The following is a 19,704-nucleotide window of genomic DNA, read 5'->3' on the forward strand; positions in this document are numbered from 1 at the left end:
AACCATGAGGGCTCACTTGGCCAGTTCATTATGAGGCTGTGCACACTGGCCATTAAGGCTGGCCTGGGGGTGGAGTCAGGGCATGGAGTCCACATAATGAACGCTCTGACTCTGCCCCAGGGTGGTGTGATGCCCTGCACCGCTCTATAAGGTGCACGGAGTCATTGCGCTCCTCTGGCGTTACATCCACACGGTGCCACGCCAAAGGAGCGGCTTAAAGCCATGCTGCTGCAGGTATCACGCCCTTTCCAGGGCGCAAAAAGAAGCCGCTTTTTGCAGCTCCTTTTTGTACCCTGGAAAGGCCATATCAGGGCTGCGGCGTGCGGTTGCCATGACCCTGATCTGTTGGAGCTGCAGGCGGCTGCAAGCCGCCCCTTAGGGGCAGTCTGCACAGCCTGTATGTCTTCTTTTTTGTTCTCACACTACATCCCAGTATTCATTCATATGGTTATCTACTCACCTTGGCTTTAGGCAACATTCTTCCTCCTGTCTTTCCCCCACAAGAACCATTTTAAAACTGAAGTTATCACTTCTTCTCATGCCCACAAAGTTTTGTATTCCTATGGATATCCCCACACAGAGGATGCTTATATAGGTCTGTGTCTGGACTTTCCTCTCTACTCCATACATCTAAGGAAGTAGAGTCAAGTCTATGATAGCTCATGCTACCAACTTCTCTCTTTCAGGCCTAAACCACACTGCAGACATAATCCAGTCCAAGACCACTCTAATTACCTTGGCTCAATGCTAGGGGCTACTAGGAACTGTAATTCTGTGAGACATTTAGCCTTCTCTGTCAGACAGTTCTGGTGCTATAATAAATGCCAATTCCCAGGATTCCCTAGCACTGAGCCAGGGAAGTTAAAGCAGTCTCAGACCGGATTATTTCTGCAGTGTGTTTCGGACTTCAGTTAGTCTCAAAGGTGCTACAAGATCCCTTTGCATACTGATTTTCCAGGCTAACACAGCTATGCCTTACAGTTTCATCTTGTTCTTCCTACTATGTAACACAGGCATTTAACACAATGGAGTGGTTGTCCAGAGGCTGGGTTTTTGGTGCTACCCATAAGCTGATAAGATTCAATTCACTCTCTCCTTTCTATTTAGATACAAAATAGCTGTTCACATTCTAATTCATGGTCTTATGTTGGTAGTCAACTTGATAAGAGTGAACAAATTGGAGCTTAATCCAGATAAAAATAAGGTACTCTGGGACAGTCAAAAGTCCCATCAGTGAACAAAGATTCAAGACTATTCAGTAGCAGCCAGGAGTATATTATCACAGCTAAGTCGAGTATCCCAAACCAATTGGGGCCTGTTGTATTGGCACACACTTCAGCTGTATGTCAGACATCTTAACTAGATGTCATATACATACATGTTGTTGATGTCTACTTTCAAGTCATTTCTGATTAATGGCAACACTCAACTGAAAATACCATAGGATTTTCTCAGTAAGATTTGTCAAGAAAGTTGGTCATTGCCTTCCTCTGAGACTGAGAAAGAGTTTCTTGGTCAAAGTAACTCAGTGGGCTTCCATGGCCAAGAAGGGAATTGAACCCCAGTCTCATGGCATATAGAGCCCAGCACTATACCACACTAGCTTCCAATCATATTGCAGTTTGCAAATTATTGTACAGGAAGATGGGAAACCATCCTGGATCAAATCAGTCCATTGGTCCATGTACCATGTTCACTCTCATACACTGTAGATGTATTCATTTGGACTACTGTAACAAGCTCTATGTTGCCTTTGAAAAAAGTGTTGAGAAATGTCCGACAGTTCAGAATGCTGATACCACGTGACCTATTAGGGAATAGGGAAAAAGCTATTTCCAATATTACAATTGATCCATTGGCTACTGGTTCATGTGTAGACTTGAATGTCAGTGCTTCTTATGATCTATAGAGAACTGTGGAACTTGGCATCAGTCCATATTCATCTCCTAATTTAGCCTACTGAGATTTTTAAGATCTTTGAGAAAGAAGCCGGGTGTAGTCCCATGACACATTTGGTTTACTCTGTTGTCTGTTTCCTTCCAAGAAATTAGATTTTTAAAACATCGTCTAGAGTTTGTTCTTGTTTTCTTTTTCTGGTTTGTTTGGAGGAACAAGCCAGGAAAAGAAAGTTGCCTGCAACCATGGTTTATTTAGCTACTCCTGGTGCAAGCAGGAATGACCAATGAGTGTGTATCCTACTTGGAATATAAGAATAGGCCTTTTGAATAGTATCTCAAGCTCTGGGGCCCTCTGTCAAAGGGGTCGGGGGCTAGGTTAGTTCCATCTTACAACATCTTTTTTGTCACCAAAAAGACAAAATGAGATCTTAAACATAAGCTTGCTTGCCATTTACTGAAATAGATTTAACTTGTGGGTGTGGTTTGTTTCTTCATTTTATTGATGTGCTTCACCTGATTTCTAAGCTTCAGTTACAATCTTGTATTTGTTACGTTTAGCTGCTCTGAGCATCATTTGTGTTGAAAAGGCAGCATAGAAATGGAGTAGACAAATAAATATATACCCCCACATTGCATATATTTTGCCAGAATGCAGATAAATATTTTATTTGTCTTTGGGCCGCATAAAATTTAGTATCCATCTTTTTGGGCTTCTTATATACATAGGCATACAAAATCAAATGCACAGAATCCAAGTTCATTGCAGTAAAATCAAGAATGCCTTAAGATAGTTAGTTTCATTTATAGCCTTGATAGTCATAGCTCAGCATGCCACACCCACACACTCATGTGTCTTCCGTATGGTTTCACTCCTCTATTTCTGGATTACAGCAACCAGTGTTTGCTATCTCTCTCTTAGACAAACCATCATTATTACTAACCTCCAAATCTGAATCAGATTTAATCATCCACTCGAAGAAACTGGACTTACATTACTCATGGCTATGCTAAATTTCACTGACGTGAATGGGTTGACTCTAAGTATATCTAAGTCTGGCTATAGCTCCATGATTTGAAGTGTGTTTGAAAACCATGACTTAGAAGTTAGTTTTAACTATAGTTCCCCAAACCAGATATTACAACAAACTAACAAAAAATAATAGAAAAATAGGAGAATTTGTACCGCACATGAAAAGAGAAGAAGGAGCATGCAAAACCATGGAAAATTCCCATGCTCTAAAATCATAGCTTACTTGATCATTCAAATTGAGATATAATATATGCAGCTTTCTATTTCTTTCAGGCTTCCCTTCTTTAACAAGCATGCAAAAGAATTGTAGTAATAAAATTGCTACACAGAACAATGCCGTGACTGAATAGCCAGTAAATAATTCATCCTGGAAATAAGCAAAACAGGACATGACAAGTCAGACAAATTGGAAATGGCAGGCATTTCTCATGCAATTATCTGATATGAGCACACGTGGTACTAGTTGCACCATTTCTAGTATGCAAATATTGTTTATAATGTAGTACGATACTGTGAGATGTAGCCTACAATCCCAGTTGGTTGTACTCTTATACACAAAAAGCAAAAATTGGTGCCACTTAGTGCAAAATGTTGACCAAAAAGAGAGATTCCTTGATGTTAAAATCTATGCTTGAATCATTAAGAAATTATTATGCCTGCTGCATCACTGCGACTACAGTGTTTCCCACGCACCATTATTAAACAATTGTATGTCAAAGGAAATGTAAGATCATGCTATTTATGCATTAAGAAAGCTTCATTTTTAAAAAAAAGCCATTGCTCACCATTCTGTTGGCATTTTTCTTTTCACGTCTGATGTGGTTTAACACTCCCTTATAATGGCTGTTTGCTGCAGCTTTTGCTGCCAGATCCTGCAGAATATCCCAGCTACAGTTCTGGAACTCTCTCCACCCCACCCCATAATATTTAACCAGGGTTTCCTAACCTTCTGTTTTAAGGAATAAATAGTTCCTGACAAATGTCTAGATCCGTCCTTTAAAAAGCTTGAGGTTCCTGAATTTACCTCACAACACACTAGCAATCTCTAATCACTGTGACATATGACTACTTATTCTATTATAGAGCTCTTCTCTTTCTCTCTTTTCCCATTCTCTTCTCTCCACTGAAAAAGTTCAGCCCTACAAAATAAAATTTACTTTCTTTTGCCTTTCCTCTTGTTGCTTTTTCAGCTACAACACTGGACTGAAATTATAATAAAATCAAACAGAACACCACCCTTCAATTGGCAACCCGGAAACAGCAAAAGGAAAGCCAGGAATACTTACATTTGCAATGATTTCTGAGACCTGTGCACTGATCCAGAGATTAGCAATTTACAAAGGAGAGAAAGAGCCCTTTGAACTGCCTTTCAAGTCAGAGACCAGCAAAAGAAGAGGCTGTTATCTAAAAGCCACTCATTTTTTACATGCTCTGCTCTACTTGCTTTCCCTTATATACGAACCACACAGCTGCCAGATTTAATAACCACATCAGGCTTTTTTCCCCAGAAAGAGGAAAAGAGGTGACAGGAGAAGATGAAATAGCCAGCATGTTAATCTTCAGTTATGCCAGCATTAAACCTTCAGAGAATGCCATCAAATTCCTCCTCACCACACCCGTGAAACTAGATAAATAACAGTGGTATGCTCCTTTCTTTTTTTTAAAAATGAAAACATTACACTAATATATCTTGCAAACATTATTAAGCACTGCAATGGGTTGATATGACATAAATCAAGCACTGGATGAATCAGCATTTGGGGTACGGAGGAATCATGCAATATGTGCCGCAGTTCACTGAACACATTAATATCCTGGATAAACAATTTCTAGTCATCATGGTTGCTTATTTTAAAAAGGAAAAAATAAAAAAATAAACATTAGATGTTTTTTCTCCCTCTACTGTACCCAGATTCCTCTTTGCTGGCTCTCAAAGAAAGGAAAGGAAGAGTTGACATTTACCAGTCAAATGTTCCCATGCAAATTGATGCTTCAAAGACTGGACTGTAAAAGATGAAGTGCCTGGTTTCGGTTCTTCCTTCATGAGTGACATTTCCAAACCCCAAACAACAGAGCCACCTCCATATAGGCCAAAGGTAGGATGGAGGGATTTGTATTATAGGATGCAGGACTCCAAATCTCCCTCCCCCCCATACATCCCTCTAGGCTATGGAGAAGGAGGAGGAAGAGATGATGATAATGATGATTGTATTTGCTATGATGCATGCATGCTGCAGAGATCACGGGACCATCCTCATTTCTATTCCCATCCCTTCTCTCTCCAAGGCACCTGTCTCAGCAGGGAGCAGTTTCTGTGGAAACTGCAGACAGCTCCTTTCCACCCCAGAGAAACTGTTGCCATAGAAACCTTACATAATGTATATGGCCCAGATTATGAGGCTTCTCGGAAACCGATGTGACATTTACATCCTAATATTGTTTAAAACAAACGAACAGAAAAGGACCACGCTGGCAGGCCGAAGAAATCTCACGGTTCGCCTTGAAAACACTGGCAGAAAGCCACATTATTTGGGGCACCAAGGAAAGGGGTCACTCAGAGCGACGAGAGCCTTTTGAAAGGAGACTTCTCTGAATGTACATAAGAGGGATGACTGTTTTGCCCAGATGGCTGCTTTTAGTGCAATACTCACAATTACAATTTAATATGGAAAGGGCAGGGAGGGGGATATTTCAGTAGCACTTCTTCCCTATGAGTCCATCCGAGAAATAAATGAGAAAATCACATTTTCTATCAATCTTCTAAATGTAATTTGTGATCTGCCCTAAAGGCACCAGATCCTGTCTCATCTTGGCTGCTAAGCAGGGGCAGCCCTGGTTAGTACCTGGAGGGGGAACAGCTATTGGATACCAGCTGCTGCAGGTTCTATTTCAGAGGAAGGATCTGGCACAACCACTCCTGAGTATCCCTTGCCTAAGAAAACAGGTGACTTGAAACCACAGAAATACAAACGCCTCTCTCTAAATTCAGTTGCAAATGTTGAGTTGCACAGCCACTCTTTAATAATAATAATAATAATAATAATAATAATTTTTATTTATATACCGCTATTCCTTTTTAGATCATAGCGGTGTACATAAACATTAAAAACAATATAAACAGCAGAAACAATATAAAAACAGCAAAAACCCTCCAACCCCCAGAATACCATAAGAACAGTTAAAAACATCAATATTAGCATCTTAAAACATCATAAACCAGCATAAAATCCCAATATACAAACCCCAATACACAAAATGACAATATAACAAACCATAACAAACTCAAAATGGGGGGAAAGCCTGGCGGAAAAGGAAAGTTTTTAGAGTCCTTTTAAATACATCAAGGGAGGTGACTGTGCGGAGCTGGTCGGGCAGGGTGTTCCAGAGCCAAGGGGCTGAGGTGGAAAACTATTAGTGAAGAGCCTAATTTGACCTAAGAGTCATATTCATGCTGGGGAGAGTTGTTAAGAGATTGCATGCCTGCAGGGAGCAGTGGCATCACTAGTGGGGTTAGGGGGTGCAGACTGTACTAGGTGACACCCTAGGATAGGGTGACACCACTGCCCCAAACATCTGCATTTTGGCAGAAATGGGGATGTGGCATTTACCTGTGTTCCTTTAAAATGCTGAAGAGATGGTGTGAGTGGGACAAAGCTCAGTGGGAGAAGAAAGGTGAGTCCCCAGGTGTTGTTTTTTTTAATTAAATTATTTTTACATTTTCTTAAAAAACATCACATTTTACCAAATTTTCACTTTAACCAAATGAAACTATGGCGCTTTACAGACTGCCCAAAAAGGGTGGTCTGCCGGCGCCTCCGTTTCCGCCATCGGGAAGCCTCCAGACGGCGAGGCTTCCCGGTGGCTGAAAAAGAAGCCCCCAAAAGGGGCTTCTTTTTGCGCCACGGAAATGATGCCACAAGAATGGGCACCGCCCATTTTGTACACGCTCAGCGTGTACTAGGGTTAGGGGCGTCTGGAAAGTTCGCCCCTTTCTAACCCTAGTACATGCTGCGCACGTACTTTCCGCCCGTGCAGAACGGGCCTATGTTTATGTAAATACATTTGGGCTGCGTATATGATAATGTAATTTAAAGGTATAATTTTAATTCTGCTAGTAGTTCATGCCACAACTATTGCCATTACATTCAGTGATATACAAGAATTATGATTTATGAGTAACAGTACAAAAAACATTACTAAAGATTCTGTGTGGTGTGGGATGGGAGAAGGCCAATTGGGGGTGACACCAGCCCTAGTGATGCCACTGGCAGGGAGGAGAGCCACAGTTCCTCCCTGTCCCCAAAATTGGGAATATATGAATCTAAGGGCCTCTACAGATGGGCGGCTCAACACCGCCCCTTTGCGGCCTGGATGGAGAGTGCAACCAGACACCACGGCCTCCGCAGAAGCAAAAAGAACCCACTTCTTTGTGGGTTTTTTGCGACCCTGAAGGGGCGCCATTGGCTGAGAGCTTCCCAAGAACTGCACAGGACAAACCATGGTGTTTGTCCGTTCTATGTAAACACAAAGACAGAGGCAGAGCTCTAGGAGGCTACACTCCACAAAGTGGCTGCTTTAAAGTTACCAGCTATAAAGCACTCTGGACATCCCAAAGTGGCTGCTTTGTTTGTTCTTTGCCTTTCCATGGAGCTGCTGCTCCAGGCATCCCAATTAATTGGCTACCAAAGGCAAGGGCACCTATCGCCAAAGGAACAACAATTGTTCTCTTTTCCCAGAAGTGCTGGATCACAGTTTCTAGCTCTTGATATTTTGTATCTTCAATTCTGCCAGATTTGTTATCAAAACCTTCTATTTCTCTACACAGTTATGTCTGAATCTTTAAGTCCCATAAGATTTTATTTCACCTTTTTTGACAACATTTCAGGCTGATCTTTAAAGATGGTATATCATTTATTTATTTATTTATTTATTTATTTATTTATTTATTTATTTATTTTTAAATTGATTCTGATGACTGGAGTTTTGAACCATCTATGCTTTGGACTCTATCAAGGAATGTGGGAACCAGTGAGATCTTGTCAGATAATGTGGCATGTTCCATGTAGCTTGTAATTGTGCTATCATTATTCTTCCTATAACAATTTCAGTCAGATGTTTCATCAGTCCATTTCCCCAGAGGCACTCAGTCTCCGTTTGTAGATCTTACTATTTTGAAGTAAATAGTAAGAAGTAAAAAACTGGGAAGGCCAGTTGGTAATATCAGAAATTTCTAGCTAGATAAATGATGCCAACCATTCAGCTTGGATCATATCTTTTTCCATTTAGACTGAGTTGTACCCAAGGAGATCTACTGTTTTATCTTATTCTGGGATTTTGATCACAGATTGTATCATTTTTACAGACCAATGTCATGGAAATGGAGACAAGAGACCCTGGTGATGGAGCCATCAGTTCCTTAGCCCAGCAAACCCACACTAGCCTAAGGCAGTAGATGCAGGAGTATTTTCCCCCTCTTCTTTCCTTCAAATAAACTGGTCCAGCACCTTATGTCTTGGGACAGGTTTCTGGGCAAACACAAAATTGGAAGGTTCCGCAGAGAACACAGACAGATCTGAGAAAAAAAGTAGGTTTGTTTCTAATGGATTTTATTGATGGAGCACTGGAATGTGGAATTTTTCAAGTTTTATGCCATTTTCTGATCAATTGCATTCTCTGATCTCCATTCAAAGAATGTAATGGAAAATGAATGCAATTAGCTAATATTGTCAATTAATTAATTAATTAATTAATTAAACAGGGGTTTGATTTAGAAGAGGTTGCTTTGATTGTGTATTCCTGCATGGCAGGAGGTTGGATGTGACAGCCTTTGGGGTTTCTTCCAACTCTATGGCGGGTTATAAACTGCCGCACCGCCGTTTGCTCCGTGCGGGAGCCGCAGCAGCCACACTGCACGGCTCCTGCACGGACTGAAAAAGAAGCTCCAAAATGGAGCTTCTTTAAGCGGCGCCTCTGTGACATCGCGAGGCGCCAGGGGCGCATTTGCGACATCACAGATGCCGCGACACGTTTGGACGCACAGCGTCCGATACGTAAAGATGGCGCCGGCCGTGTGGAATGGCCGGCACCATATTGTACGGACAGAGTCCGTATTAGAGCCAGGGGCGTCTAGAAGAGACACCCTTTTTTAAAATGGGACGTCCTGCGGACGTCCCAAGTGGCAGTTTGTAACCCGCCTATAATTCTATGATTCGAAGGAATGACTTAAATAACTTAATAAAACGAAAGGTTTTTTTAAAAAAATAACTTTCCAAACAATGGCTTTCCCATAGCATAGGTTTGGGTGCTTAATATTTTATATTGTAATTAATATGCATGCTGTGTGACACTTTCAAGATGCCATTCAAAAGTAAGCCATAAATGTTAAAGCCAATAGTGCTAGTCATACTTTGGTCCATGCTTGAAACTCTACTAGTGTAAATGTCATCAACAACATTCTCCTTGCTCCCTCAGTGCAAGCTTTGAAATAAGACAACCTTGAAAATGTGCTGAAAAGCCTTAAATTCATTGTGCAAGCAAGTGAGCCATACAGTGCAGTGGAGCATAAACAATCAAGACACATTACTGTTTTCTCCAGTTCTAGTCTGTGAACAAATCAAGAACATTTAATCTTACCTTAATTACGAAAAGAAGAAAGGAGTTAATGAAAAACTGAAATATAATTTACACCAGGTATCTTCTACATGAAAATGTTTTTTTAAAAAAAAGTTGGACTGATAATCCATTCAGATCATGGACTGAGAGAATTCACCTTTCAAGTAGCAGAAGTAGGTCAAATTGTAGCCCAGGGTGGTTGAAGCAGAAAGTAGCAACCATATGATAGATGTTCAATGACCTGTGTATATATAATGTCTTGATGGGCTCTGTCTGCTCCTTAGGCACAGAAACGCACCACATAAAAATAACCACAATTTGTGTATTTTTTTAAAACGTTAAGCAAAGCGAAAAGAACTGCTGACAGCATGACTTGACATGCAAAGGGTATCTAGTACAAATAATGCTACAGTTGGCTCTCAACTTTTATAGGTGTTGGTACATAGGACGCTGGAAACATAGGGAAAAAAATATCTCTAGCACCCCCAAACTGTATTTAACGCAATGTACATATTCCCTCACTCACTTGCTCGGGTGGTGTCCCATTCTCTAGTGAGCAAGAATCCTAGTAATCAGGTGGTTAGAATACAAGAACTGTTCAGCAGTTAATTCCATCCAGGTCAGTCACAGAGTATCCAACAGGATGAAGGGATATGTTATCGAAATCCCTGTTAAAAGTATTGTAGGGCAGTGGCAGCAGTTACAGTAATCTGCGAACAATTAGGGTTACCAGATGTCCTCCTTTTCCAGGACATGTCCTACATTTCCACCTTCTGTCCAGGAGGAATTTCAAAATACCTTCCATTTTGAGCATGACTAGAATGAATTTATATTTACATTAGTTTTTAGCTTTTTTTTAATGTCCTACACTGTGCAGTGTCTTGTCCTCTTTTGCAGTCAGCCTGCAAATAATCAAATCTGTGAATGCTTAACATGCAAATGTGGAAGGACACCTGCACATCCTCACTGGGAATAGTTTTGGGACAAATATTTGTGCAGATAATATGATAAAAATATTTGTGGGGTATTTCAAGAACTAAACAATCTTATCATTAAGTGAATCAGTAACAGTCTATGCACTACATTGATACTGACTTCACAATGGGAAATACATTGCAGCTGTTTGTATACCATCAAAAAAGAGGACAAAAGACTGCAGAGTTTGCATAAAAATTGCATGTGCTACATATATTTAGAGAAATCCTTACTGTAAAACAGAAATTCTCACCATAGTGGGAAAAAACTATGTGATTTTTTAGTCAGTTGTCTCAAGTTCTAACTGCTGAAGAGAAAGTTCAAATCTGGCGTTCTCCCTCCCAAAGGTTCTTGACTTTTAAACCAGACTTGGACTAAAAAACCCTGAAAGATGTGGTCTTCAAACAAAAGACTATCCTTTAACTGCCCTTAAAATAGGAATGTCATCTGTAAGTAGGGTTGCCATAATTCTCTACTATAAACCGGGACAAAATGTAGGACAAAATTTAGACCAAAATATAGGACAATTATAGGATAAAATTTAGCCCAAAATGTAGGACATTCAAGGTCCTCCATTTTTCTTAAATGTCCTAAATTTTATTCTACAATTGTCCTATATTTTTGGGTCTACATTTTGTCCTACATTTTGTCCCGGTTTTTAGTAGAGAATTATGGCAACCCTATCTGTAAGGTATGGCAAAATGAGTGGATATATGATCCACTGCCCCACATATAAAACTGAACTGAAATATCATAGAGTGAGGATTCAAAATCCCTGTTGATTTTTCTCCAGTATTTCCTCCATCTTGATTATGAATTAATTATGTTAGAAGATAAATAATCCATGTTAATAAAATTCTATTGAGGATGTGCCCTAGGAGATGTAGCATACCACATTCTCGTTCTGCTAATGTAATTTCTTTCATACTTTGGCTACATACGAGCAACTTGCATCTAATTAACCCATAAAACTATAATTTGGTTTTGGACCTAAAAGCGTAGATATTTTTCAAAAGCAGAGAAAGAGAAAGAGAGAGAGAGGGAAATCCCTTGAGAGGGTTAGAAAGAGTTGAACTGCCACTTTAGTGCTGAAGCTTTGACAGCTTTTGAGTGTAATACCTTGAACTTCAAAGGTACAATGCTCAAAGGCATCAATGGGAACAAATTGAAAAATGAATATTGTATAATACAAGACATTCTAAAGAAAGCAGAGACATTATTGTCTACTGTGTCATATTTTAAATGTCTAAACCGCTACTAGCGTTGCTCTTTTTGGGAAAAAGCAATATCCTTCAGTGTAACTTGGTCACACACACCCTCGGTTAAGATAAAGGTAACCTGGTGAGCTATTTTTGAAGATCAAGTCCATATAATTCAATGCAGATTAAGCTAACCCTCTTAAGTAGTGAAAAATTAACTGACCAAGGTGAATGATCACTGGCTCCTGGTCTGTTTGAGGCTGTATTGTGTTGGTCATTTAATAATTTACAAATAATATCATCTCGTGAAGGCAGCCTGCACTTAGAAAGTGGGATGACAGAAGGAAGGGAGACAAATTAATCAAGATAACAGAAGGAGAAAGTCTGCTAGCCAGCTGTAATCGCCTTCCCTCTCAATATCATTCCAAACAAGGCCCTCCAGCTTTCACCAATTACCACAATTCAGAGCCTATCTACCTCTCACAATTTAGGCCAACTGCTAATGTGTATGCAACCCAGAGGCAGTGCGTGTCGCCTGAGTCTGCCTGCTTCATTTGCCCAAGTGAAAAATTATGAAAATTGCATGCTGAGTATGTCTGTAATCTTTCCTAAAGGTCAGACATCTAAATGGTATGGTTATGTCTCCTGGGAATTCTTTTGTTTAAATGAAAAGCAGCCAGGGGAGATGGAAGTATAGCAGGTAGGGCCTGCCCTCCCAAGATATTTTAGTAGTGATAAGAATGGCACAGTGAAACATTCTCTTTCAGCCTACAGAAGCTGAGCAGTTAGTCTGGACCTAAACCATGTAGTAGGAGTTTATAAGTCATCACCAGCACTTTGAACTTTGCATGGAAATGAACCAGTATCCAGTGAAGCTTTCCTAACAGAGGAATTATGCGTTCCCTGTAACTGCATTCAGCTTTCTGGTTGCAGCATTTGTAACATGCTGGAGTTTCCAAGCCCCACATAGCATGTGTTACAGTAGTCAAAACAGGATGTAGTCAAGACATGTGTCATAGTAGCCAGATCTGATATCTCAAGGAATGGACACCAGTTTTAGCTGTGCAAATGCAGTCCTGGCCACTGCTGAAACCTGGGCATCCAGGCTCAGAGTTAAGTTCAGAAGGTCACCCAGGTTGCAAGCCTGTTATTTCAGTGGGAGTGTGACTCTGTTCCCTGATCTCCCTTACAACTGACCTGGTGACTAACTGGAAAGCAGCACAAGGCAACACAAAAATGTAAGACATTCAAGAAAAATGGAGGACATTACCAAATAAAAAGATAAAAACACTCATATAAACATTAATTCATGATTTAAAGGCTGCAGCTACACTGCAGAAATAATCTAGTTTGATACCAGTTTAACTGCCATGGCTGAATGCTATGGAATTCTGGGATTTACTCTGTGCCACAACAAACTACAAATCGCAGAATTCAATCATATTGAGACATGGCAGTAAAAGTGTTGTCAAACCAGATTATTTTTGCAGTGTAGATGCCAAATTAGTCATGCTTAACATAGAGGGCATTTTGAAATTCCTCCTGGACAGAAGATTGAAATGGAGGGCATGTCCTGGAAAAGGAGGATGTCTGGTCATCCTACACATACCTCACTCAATCCAAAAGCCAACCATACTTCATTCCTAACTCTCCTTTTGTTTTCTAATAGTGCCTTTCCTTCTGTACAGTAGAAAAACCATTAAGAAGAAAGGAATGAAAATACACAAGGCATTTGGATTGCTAGTGCATGAAACCTCCTTTAGGCAACCACCATCTGATATTTTCACTTCAACCACTATCTAAGCTCATTTCCTGCACCTTCAAACGCTACCTGAGTGCTGAAGGAGATCTCATTATTGGAACTCAAGACTGGTGGTTTCGTAGGTTTTAGAATAGTGCACTGTATGGATTACTGTTTGAGCCCTTTTCATATAAACAGTTATATTGTTTATTGTTTTTGTATATGCTAATAGAAATGTTTCACTGTCAGGATCAGGCTACAGAGCTCATTTCCAACTCTTTTATCAGATGGATGTAAATACAATGAATGAAACAAACTAGTGAAGCCCTGAAGACGAGCACATTCAGCTTTCACGTAAACTTTATTATGATTTAGCCTTCTGTTTAGAGTGAATAAACCACTGTTCTGGAAAGGCCAAGTATGATGGAAAAGATGAAGATTCATATTTGAAATGCCCACTATTACTGCTGTTTTCCATTTCAAACTAGCTCTTTTTGCTAGCGTAATCTTAAGCTCTTTCAAAAGCAAGATATTAAACTGGCACAAATATTTATGTGCAGTAGTGCAACCTCTCTCTCTCTCTCTCTCTCTCTCTGGTCTTATGGATTCCCTGTCTATATATTTAGCTAAAGTAAGTATTTTCTGCAGTGTGATACAATTAGTGATATATCTTTGAGAATCTTATCTAGTTCCTTCATAGCTGCCTTTCCAAGTCTCGGTCTGTCATTGATCTCATGCTATGTTCTCCATTTTTATTAGTGACTGAAACAAAGTATAGAAAACATTTACTGTATTTTCTGGCGTATAAGACTACTTTTTAACCCAGGAAAATTTTCTCAAAAGTCAGGGGTCGTCTTATATGCCGGGTGTCGAATTATAGGGCTGAAACTTCTGAGCCGGACTGGAAAATCTATGGTTGCCGCATATGGTGGGGGGAGCTCAAAAACGTCCACGGCCACATACCCTCCGTATGTAGTGACCGTATGAAAGCAGCAAGGGTGGTGCTGTACAAGTACGGTAGAAGAAAATCTTGGAGACAGGGAGGACTGGGCAGGCAGGGAGAGCTGACCAATCCAACCAGGCTTTGTATACAACAAGTTTTCCTGCTAAGTACTTGCATGTCAAAAGCATTTGAGAGAGCTGACCAATCCAACCAGGCTTTGTATACAACAAGTTTTCCTGCTAAGTACTTGCATGTCAAAAGCATTTGAATTAAAATTACCATATTGAAATCAAATCTGATGTTTTTTAAAAAAATTATTTGGTGTGCATTGGAAGAGGGGTAGTCTTATATGGCGAGTATATCCCAAACTCTATATTTTAACTGGAAAAGTTGGGGGTCATCTTATACACCCAGTCATCTTATACGCCGGAAAATATGGTAACTATTTTGATACCATAATTACACACTTTAGAGTTATTTAAATAATCTATGGCAGTGGTTCTCAAATGGTGGAACAGGAGCCCCGGGGTGTGTGTGTGAAAGTTACTCAAAGGGGGCACAAGACTTGGCCGGCCTGATCACCTCACCTCTCCTCTTCCTCTTCCCCAGCTTTTTTGTGTGTGTGTGTGTGTTAAATTTACACATGTGTTGAGTTAAATATTGAATTTACTTAAATAAAACTGTTCTAATTTGAACAATGTCATTTCTTCATAAAATGTTTAAATATGAATCTAAATGAATGTGCAAATGAAGATATGCACATTCATTTATATTGATTCATTTATATTAATTATATTCATTTATTATACACTAAATAAACAAAATTTCCAGACTTTTGAACACAGTGGTCACCATTCTCCGGACATGTTCCAGCTTGTCAAAATCCTTCCTAAACTGTAGTGCCCAGAAGTGAACAGAGTATTCCAGGAGAGGTCTGACCAAAGCAGAATAGAGTGGCACTACTGCTTCCCTTGATCTGATGCATCCCAGAACTGAATGTGAATTTGTGTGTGTATGTCAGCTTTGTAAATCAGGCAAAGTTATCACAGTAGGTAAAGATTTTAATCACTGTTAATGCCTTTTTTCTGCTTTGCATTTTCATCCTTTGCATTTTTTTTAGTCCTGCCTATGCCTGGTTGCCTCCCCACACATTGCACAGCCAACATTTATTGTAGTTCCCTCATCCATCCAGCTTTTAGGGTGAGCACCAACAGTTATGTTTGCTAGAATTTTGTAAGTTCTTTGGCATCATTTTCCTTTGCTTCTTCCTTTACATTCTTTATTACATACCCCAAAGTTTACCCTCAACTTATCTACGGGTCCTATCAAAATCCATAATTTTGGCCCCAAAATTTACCCTCAACTTGTACATGAGGTCAACCTATAGTTGAGTGTATATGATAAATCTTGCCAAGAAAAATGCATGGTATGATTGGCATAAATTGGATTCAACTTAGAAGCACGTTAACAGTTTGCATGCTGTTGCTACATGATTGCCTTTATTTAGCTGCTTATTTTTTATTTCTTAACTGTTTTTATTTCATTATTGTTACAGATGTTTTCTGGGTCTTTTAGGATTATCTGTCACTACATTTTTAGTCTATAGTTGCTTGCTTTATATTTGGCCACAGGCTCCTCTCTTTGGGCAATGCAGGGCTAGTCTTGAAATATGTATAATTATTCTTTATCTAGGAATTTAATCCTTTTCAAATGATGCCAGAGGCATCTACTGGAGCTGATAAGAAGGCTTTTGAATTCTCTGCCAAAATTCAAGCCAGCTGTTTAAAGAAAAATAACACTGTTGGGGCATATAGAACCATCTTCAGACTGGCAGACGTCTCACTAATTTCAATTCGGTTTATACTGCTATAGCCCTGTTAAGATAACACATTCTGCACTCTCCTCACATAGTAGTAAAATAACATCAAAGAAAGTAAAATCCAAAGAAAAAGAATCATCCCAGCACATTTACAATAATCAACCAGAATCAAATGTCTTACAGGAACAAATGAAAAGAGAAGTTATATTGCAATCTTGTAGCAGATTTTTAAAGGGTAACAAAATATAAGAAATTATCATTTCTTTTAATACACACGCAGCATCGGGGAGGAAATAAAAATTCTTTCTCTGCAGCTGAAAGTCTGTCAGTCTTGATAAGCTTCATCTCTAACCAAAGCCAATTGGCTGTGCTGTAGCTTTCCAGGGACTCTGCTGCCAAGCAATCTTTAAAGAAATACTATAATCCATTTCAGAAGTGTTCAGCAATATGAAGCTGGGGGAGCCAGTGTGGCCAGAAAAGAGAAATTGGACTGTGTGTGTGTGTGGATTTTGCCAACTCTTTCTGGAAAGAGCTGGAGATCACTGGCCCCTGCAGTGTATGTCATTGTATTCCCACATAACCTCCCAGGCTCTTGAACAAATTTTCAGAGGATGCAAAGGGAAACAGAAAGTAAAAAAGCCAAATTTGATTAACATGGCCTTTCTCTTTTTCCATAGTTTTGCACTTTACAAAGTGTTATCATCTTTTCCAACAAACCAAATCATCTCATGGTATGTCCAATGTACAACAACCTCACTTTAGTAATCTTGACCTCTAGAGAGGGTTCAGCCCTGATTTGTACTTCCTTCACAGTAGCTGTTCCAAACACAAATATTGCAAAGCTTGAATAAGCCTACTCTACCTTTTCCCAAAGCACCTGAAACCCAGGTAGGTTCTGCACTCTCGCTGTTTAGAAGATTGGGGTGAAAGTAACACAAATATGCATTTGAGAGCCTTTTGAGAAACATTTTTGAGTGGGCCAAAAGCTCCTTTCATGCTGCAAATCTTCACCCAAGAACATTAAGCTCAGCCCTTCAGACAACAGAAATACAGATCAGGTTTAAAACCACCTGGGGCTATTAATACATGAGATAGAAATTGTTAAAATGGGATGGGAAGGTGTGTTTCTTCAGATGCTGGAATGCAGCTGTCATCATCCTTCACCATGGGTTAGTTGCAAATGAACAAGTTGGAGGGCCAAAGTCACACACTCATGTGTTAAAGTGATACAAATGGCTGCTTCAAGAGCAGTGAAAGTGTAGCCCTCCAGACATTACGGGTTTGCCTTTTCCAGCATTTCTTATTATGGGTTGGCTATGCTGGCTAGGACCAATGGGAACTGCAATCCAACAACATCTGGAGAGGGACACTTAAAAAGCCACTGTAAGCAATTCATTTTAAAATCAACAGTACTTTCTGGACATTTTTTTAAAATCAGTAGAAATATACAGTTGCTTTGTCAATGTTCTCAGTTTTAAAACCAAAAGAGATATCCCTGATCAAGTGTATTGGGATCCTCTCTGCGCCACACCACATCTAGCAAATCCAAAGACTACCTTGACCTGAAGCTGTGCTTCTCACACCAGCAGCACTGGGATCAAACAAGAAGTAGTTTTGTGTTCTGTTTCCATATTTGTTATATACAGTCTGAAAAACTAGTTTCTTTGAAGATCTCTGCTTCACTGAATTCATTACTATAAATTTTGAGTTATGTTTAACCTAGAGAGTCTTACGTTTTCAAGGTCTTTTAGGATGCATCCTGTTATCTCTGTCAGTGTGCTAAGAGGATTTGAAATATCTAGGCCATCCTTTAAGACTTTAACAATAAATTACAAATACATTTTGAACAAATAATTTCCCCCCCAAACAAATAAAACACATAAAAAACAAAATAAGAAGTAAAGTTCATTATATTTTTTTTGTTGAACTTACTGATAACTTTCATTTCCTGTATGTGTATCATAGGTCATATCTTTAGCTTATTTTTCTTCACATTTAATGCATTGTTTTTACAATATGAACAAATGTTTGTGCTTACATGCAATGTTCAGCTATCAAAGCAAATAAATTGAATGTAGGCATTTTGAAGAAGTAAAAATCTGAGATACAGGTCTCAGCCATGTACACAGTGCAAAATGAAAGGGCACTGTCAACTGAAGTCATCTCTCTTAAATAAGAACTAAATATAGGAAAAACATGTTTAATACCATCACAAGGGGAAGCAGCCTCAGATGTTCACCCACAACTTCATGCCAAAAAGACTGGGTAATAATGATCATTTCAACTAAGAAACAAAAAACCATGTGTGTACAATAAATAAAAATAATAAATAAATTTTTTATTTCTATCCCACTTTGTGCCAAGCAATCAAAGTGGCGTAAAACAAGCTAAAATACAACTATATATACACAGTACCCCCCTTAAAACAAGATTAAACAATATAAGATTAAAAACCAACTAATCCAAACAAACAAACAAAAAATCATCATGGGCAGAGTCACTAGATGGAAAGTCTTGTCCGTGGCTGAGTATTTTATTCTGGGAAGGCCTGCCAAAGTATGGACTGACTTGATGCTTTCAAACACAGAAGGGCCCAACTTTGAAGTATCACCACCCTTGTTCTTGCCATACTGCTGCCATGAGAGCTGCCAACATACCCTAGGTAGGTGAGTAATTCTGTATAATTTGACCACAATCTGGAACCCTTCTTCTCTGCTAACATTTTTAAGGATTTCTTGGAGTGGGAGGAAGGATCTAGATCTATTTCTATTTTTCCAAGATACAGTACATATTTATGGAAAAACAACCCCAACTGTGCATTTTGACTTCTACTTATATTTTCAGTTCTTACAAACAACATTCTATTATTATTATTTTCGCAATACTATTGCAGATTTAATATCCTACCTTGTTCTCATTTTCTTTGGGGCTGTGTTCTTGTAGCTTTCAGCTCAGCAGTATTTCCATACTGCTGGGAGCCATGCAGCACAAGCTTGATGGCTTATGCATGGTGACAGTCTCAGCTCACCACCTCTGCTTAACTTTTATTTATATCTGAAGACTTCTTAAACAAATCTGTTTTCTGCAGACAAAAGCAACAAATCAAAAGCTATCAGGGAAAGCCAGGCTGTGGATGAAGGCACACTGTATTCTTCCTCAACCATCTCACAAAGAGCGCTGTCTTGTTGCAGGACACGAAGGTGTTGAGTTCAAATAAGGCCAAGGGATCTTGTCCCTTGATAGGATTTAGGTGTAATCCTTGGAAGAAGCTATGAGAACCAATGTTAATTTTAGAGGTGGGAGAGATAGCAACAACCTCATCTACAAGAACATACAAGAGGGAAGTAACTGTCACATTTTTCTGATCAGGATATTTAACTCAAGCTTGCTACATAAGAAACAGGTAAGTCCTCTGTATCTAGAATGTGTCCATTTCACATTCATTAATAAAAATTGAAATTTTTTTTGTACTACAGCTTCGAGTCCC

General features: G+C 39.4%; 1 protein-coding gene across 4 annotated transcripts in view; it reads right to left on the bottom strand.

Annotated features, from left to right (window-relative positions):
- Positions 1-5,220, bottom strand: part of TRIM2 (tripartite motif containing 2) — a 67,965-nt gene extending 62,745 nt beyond the window's left edge. For 2 of the 4 annotated variants that reach the window (XM_089525667.1, XM_089525666.1), the window contains exon 1: positions 3,714-3,857. The gene's annotated coding sequence lies outside the window, so the exon portion shown is untranslated. Of the gene's footprint in view, positions 1-3,713; positions 3,858-4,214; positions 4,514-4,890 lie in introns of those variants that run through there. The other 2 variants (XM_089525661.1, XM_089525664.1) reach the window with 2 other exon arrangements.
- Positions 5,221-19,704: the final 14,484 nt, after the last annotated feature.

Source organism: Sceloporus occidentalis, unplaced genomic scaffold, assembly GCF_023333645.1.
Source record: "Sceloporus occidentalis isolate IW3139 unplaced genomic scaffold, rSceOcc1.0.p SCAF_5, whole genome shotgun sequence".
NCBI classification, from domain to species: domain Eukaryota; kingdom Metazoa; phylum Chordata; class Lepidosauria; order Squamata; family Phrynosomatidae; genus Sceloporus; species Sceloporus occidentalis.